A 5,993-nucleotide genomic window follows, 5' to 3' on the forward strand; every position below is an offset into this window, starting at 1 on the left:
AACCTGAGTGCCCCTGATATTGTTATTTTGTGCCATGCCTTATTTCGTGTTGACACATTTAGTTTGGGCGCTATTGTTGCAAAGCGGTTAAATCTTAACCATACTAAGGGCCCCGTCCTTGGAGGCATCTTCGCCTCGCGCCTCGCTGCACATTTTAACATACCTATTAGGCATTATGAGAAAGAACAAAAATTGCTACCTCTTGTTTATCTAGATTATAAGAGTATGGTAGCACATGATTTTATTGTTAAGAATAGGGAAAAGGCGCTTAAGTACAAATTAATATTTGGTAAAAATCACCCTGAGACTATTACCTTGCCTGCTCCTTCCTTGTTTGATTTATCTACAAGCAAGTACCTTGTTCCGTTGGAGGCCATTCACGCCTACCGGAACCCTACATTAGCTACATAGCTAGAGCCGGAACCACAATTCGATCCTCCACGTGAAGGAAATATGCCCTAGAGGCATTAATAAAGTTATTATTTATTTCATTATATCATGATAAATGTTTATTATTCATGCTAGAATTGTATTAACCGGAAACATAATACATGTGTGAATACATAGACAAACAGTATGTCACTAGTATGCCTCTACTTGACTAGCTCGTTGATTGAAGATGGTTATGTTTCCTAACCATAGACATGAGTTGTCATTTGATTAACGGGATCACATCATTACGAGAATGATGTGATTGACTTGACCCATTCCGTTAGCTTAGCACTTGATCGTTTAGTTTGATGTTATTGCTTTCTTCATGACTTATACATGTTCCTATGACTATGAGATTATGCAACTCCCGTTTACCGCAGGAACACTTTGTGTGCTACCAAACGTCACAATGTAACTGGGTGATTATAAAGGTGCTCTACAGGTGTCTCCAAAGGTACATGTTGGGTTGGCGTATTTCGAGATTAGGATTTGTCACTCCGATTGTCGGAGAGGTATCTCTGGGCCCTCTCGGTAATGCACATCACATAAGCCTTGCAAGCATTGCAACTAATGAGTTAGTTGTGAGATGATGTATTATGGAATGAGTAAAGAGACTTGCCAGTACCGGGATTGAACTAGGTATTGGAATACCAACGATCGAATCTCGGGCAAGTAACATATAGATGACAAAGGGAACAACGTATGTTGTCATCCGGTTTGACCGAATAAGATCTTCGTAGAATATGTAGGAGCCAATATGAGCATCCAGGTTCCGCTATTGGTTATTGACCGGAGACGTGTCTCGGTCATGTACATAGTTCTCGAACCCGTAGGGTCCGCACGCTTAAAGTTCGGTGATGATCGTAATTAGGGTTTTTGTGTTTTGATGTACCGAAAGTTGTTCGGAGTCCTGGATGTGATCACAGACATGACGAGGAGTCTCGAAATGGTCGAGACATAAAGATTGATATATTGGAAGCCTATATTTGGATATCGAAATCGTTCCGGGTGAAATCAGGATTTTACCGGAGTACCGGGGGGTTACCGGAACCCCCCCCCCCCGGGGGGGGGGGGTTAATGGGCCAACATGGGCCTTAAGGGAGAAGAGGAGGGCCAGCCAGGGAAGGCCGCACGCCCCCTCCCCCCTAGTCCGAATAGGACAAGGAAGGGGGGTGGCGCCCCCTTTCCTCTTTCCCCGTTCCCCTTTCCTCTTTCCCCGGTGGGAGTAGGACTCCTCCAGGCGCACCCCTAGGGGCCGGCCGCACCTCCCCCTCCCTCCTTTATACACGGGGCAAGTGGGCACCCCATGACACACAAGTTGATCTTCATGATCGTTCCTTAGCCGTGTGCGGTGCCCCCTTCCACCATATTCCACCTCGGTCATATCGCAGCGGTGCCTAGGCGAAGCCCTGCGTCGGTAGAACATCATCACCGTCATCATGCCGTCGTGCTGACAAAACTCTCCCTCAACACTCGGCTGGATCGGAGCTCGAGGGACGTCACTGAGTTGAACGTGTGCAGAACTCGGAGGTACCGTACATTCGGTACTTGGATCGGTCGGATCGGGAAGACATACGACTACTTCCTCTACGTCGTGTCAACACTTCCGTTGCCGGTCTACGAGGGTACGTAGACAACACTCTCCCCTCTCATTGCTATGCATCACCATGATCTTGCGTGTGCGTAGGATTTTTTTTTTTGAAATTACTACGTTCCCCAACAGTGGTATACGAGCCTGGTTTTATGCGTAGATGTTATATGCACGAGTAGAACACAAGTGAGTTGTGGGCAATATAAGTCATACTGCTTACCAGCATGTCATACTTTGGTTCGGTGGTATTGTTGGATGAAGTGGCCCGGACCGACATTACGCGTATGCTTACGCGAGACTGGTTCTACTGACGTGCTTTGCACAAAGGTGGCTGGCGGGTGTCAGTTTCTCCAACTTTAGTTGAACCGAGTGTGGCTACGCCCGGTCCTTGCGAAGGTTAAAACAGCACCAACTTGACAAACTATCATTGTGGTTTTGATGCGTAGATAAGAACGGTTCTTGCTAAGCCCATAGCAGCCACGTAAAACTTGCAACAACAAAGTAGAGGACGTCTAACTTGTTTTTGCAGGGCATGTTGTGATGTGATATGGTCAAAACGTGATGCTATATTTTATTGTATGAGATGATCATGTTTTGTAACCGAGTTATCGGCAACTGACAGGAGCCATATGGTTGTCGCTTTATTGTATGCAATGCAATCGCGCTGTAATGCTTTATTTTATCACTAAGCGGTAGCGATAGTCGTGGAAGCATAAGATTGGCGAGACGACAATGATGCTACGATGGAGATCAAGGTGTCGCGCCGGTGACGATGGTGATCATGACGGTACTTCGGAGATGGAGATCACAAGTACAAGATGATGATGGCCATATCATATCACTTATATTGATTGCATGTGATGTTTATCTTTTATGCATCTTATCTTGCTTTGATTGACGGTAGCATTATAAGATGATCTCTCACTAAATTTCAAGATAAAAGTGTTCTCCCTGAGTATGCACCGTTGCCAAAGTTCGTCGTGCCCAGACACCACGTGATGATCGGGTGTGATAAGCTCTACGTCCATCTACAACGGGTGCAAGCCAGTTTTGCACACGCAGAATACTGAGGTTAAACTTGACGAGCCTAGCATATGCAGATATGGCCTCGGAACACTGAGACCGAAAAGTCAAGCGTGAATCATATAGTAGATATGATCAACATAGTGATGTTCACCATTGAAATCTACTCCATTTCATGTGATGATCAGTTATGGTTTAGTTGATTTGGATCACGTGATCACTTAGATGATTAGAGGGATGTCTATCTAAGTGGGAGTTCTTAAGTAATATGATTAATTGAACTTTAATTTATCATGAACTTAGTCCTGGTAGTATTAGCATATCTAAGCTGTAGATCAATTGCTCGCGTTTAGCTCCCCTATTTTAATTTTTATATGTTCCTAGAGAAAACTAAGTTGAAAAATGTTAGTAGCAATGATGCGGATTGGATCCGTGATCTGAGGATTATCCTCATTGCTGCACAAAAGAATTATGTCCTTGATGCACTGCTAGGTGACAGACCTATTGCAGGAGCAGATGTAGACGTTCTGAACATTTGGCTAGCTCAATATGATGACTACTTGATAGTTTAGTGCACCATGCTTTACGGCTTAGAATCGAGACTTCAAAGATGTTTTGAACGTCATGGAACATATGAGATGTTCCACGAGTTGAAGTTAATATTTCAAGCAAATACCCGAGTTGAGATATATGAAGTCTCCAACAAGTTCTATAGCTAAAAGATGGAGGAGAATAGCTCAAGCAGTAAGCATGTGCTCAGATTATCTGGGTACAACAATCGCTTGAATCAAGTGGGAGTTAATCTTCCAGATGAGATAGTGATTGACAGAATTCTCTAGTCACCATCACCAAGTTAGTAGAACTTCATGATAAACTATGATATGCAAGGGATAATGGAAACGATTCCCAAGCTCTTCATAATGCTGAAATCAACGAAGGTAGAAATCAAGAAAAATATCAAGTGTTGATGGTAGACAAGACCACTAGTTTCAAGAAAAGGGCAAAGGGAAGAAGGGGAACTTCAAGAAGAACGGCAAGCAAGTTGCTGCTCAAGTGAAGAAGCCCAAGTCTGGTCCTAAGCCTGAGACTAAGTGCTTCTACTGCAAAGGGACTGGTCACTAGAAGCGGAACTGCCCCAAGTATTTGGCGGATAAGAAGGATGGCAAAGTGAACAAAGGTATATTTGATATACAGATTATTGATGTGTATTTAACTAGTGTTCATAGCAACCCCTCGGTATTTGATACTGGTTCGGTTGCTAAGAGTAGTAACTCGAAACGGGAGTTGCAGAATGAACGGAGACTAGTCAAGGGTGAAGTGACGATGTGTGTTGGAAGTGGTTCCAAGATTGATATGATCATCATCGCACACTCCCTATACTTTCGGGATTAGTGCTGAACCTAAATAAATGTTATTTGGTGTTTGCGTTGAGCATGAATATGATTTGATCATGTTTATTGCAATACGGTTATTCATTTAAGTTAGAGAATAATTGTTGTTCTGTTTACATGAATAAAACCTTCTATGGTTATACACCCAATGAAAATGGTTCATTGGATCTCGATCGTAGTGATACACATATTCATAATATTGAAGCCAAAAGATGCAAAGTTAATAATGATAGTGCAACTTATTTGTGGCACTGCCGTTTAGGTCATATTGGTGTAAAGCGCATGAAGAAACTCCATGCTGATGGGCTTTTGGAACCACTTGATTATGAATCAGTTGATGCTTGCGAACCATGCCTCATGGGCAAGATGACTAAGACTCCGTTCTCCGGAACAATGGAGCAGGCAACAGATTTGTTGGAAATCATACATACTGATGTATGTGTTCCGATGAATATTGAGGCTCGCGGCAGGTATCATTATTTTTTGATCTTCACAGATGATTTGAGCAGATATGAGTATATCTACTTGATGAAACACAAGTCTGAAATATTTGAAAAGATCAAAGAATTTCAGAGTGAAGTGGAGAATCATCGTAACAAAAATAAAAGTTTCTACGATATGATCGCAAAAGTAAAATATTTGAGTTACGAGTTTGGCCTTCAATTAAAACAATGTGAAATAGTTTCACTACTCACACCACCTAGAACACCACAGTGTAATGGTGTATCCGAACGTCATAACCGTACTTTATTAGATATGGTGCGATCTATGATGTCTCTTACCGATCTACCACTATCGTTTTGGGGTTATGCATTAGAGACAGCTGCATTCACATTAAATAGGGCACCATCTAAATCCGTTGAGATGACACCGTATGAACTATGGTTTGGCAAGAAACCTAAGTTGTCGTTTCTTAAAGTTTGAGGTTGCAATGCTTATGTGAAAAAGTTTCAACCTGATAAGCTCAAACCCAAATCGGAGAAGTGCGTCTTCATAGGATACCCAAAAGAAAATGTTGGGTGCACCTTCTATCACAGATCCGAAGGCAAGATATTCGTTGCTGAGAATGGATCCTTTCTAGAGAAGGAGTTTCTCTCGAAAGAAGTGAGTGGGAGGAAAGTAGAACTTGATGAGGTAACTGTACCTGCTCCCTTATTGGAAAGTAGTTCATCACAGAAATATGTTCCTGTGACTACTACGCCAATTAGTGAGGAAGCTAATGATGATGATCATGTAACTTCAGATCAAGTTGCTACCGAACCTCGTAGGTAAACCAGAGTGAGATCCGCACCGGAGTGGTACGGTAATCCTGTTTTGGAGGTCATGTTACTTGACCATGACGAGCCTACGAACTATGAGGAAGCGATGATGAGCCCAGATTCCGTGAAATGGCTTGAGGCCATGAAATCTGAGATGAGATCCATGTATGAGAACAAAGTATGGACTTTGATTGACTTGCCCATTGATCGACGAGCCATTGAGATTAATGGATCTTCAAGAGGAAGACGGACGCTGATAGTAGTGTTACTATCTACAAAGCTAGAATTGTCGCAAAA

Source organism: Triticum urartu, chromosome 5 (genome assembly GCF_003073215.2).
Source record: "Triticum urartu cultivar G1812 chromosome 5, Tu2.1, whole genome shotgun sequence".
In the NCBI taxonomy this organism is placed as follows: domain Eukaryota; kingdom Viridiplantae; phylum Streptophyta; class Magnoliopsida; order Poales; family Poaceae; genus Triticum; species Triticum urartu.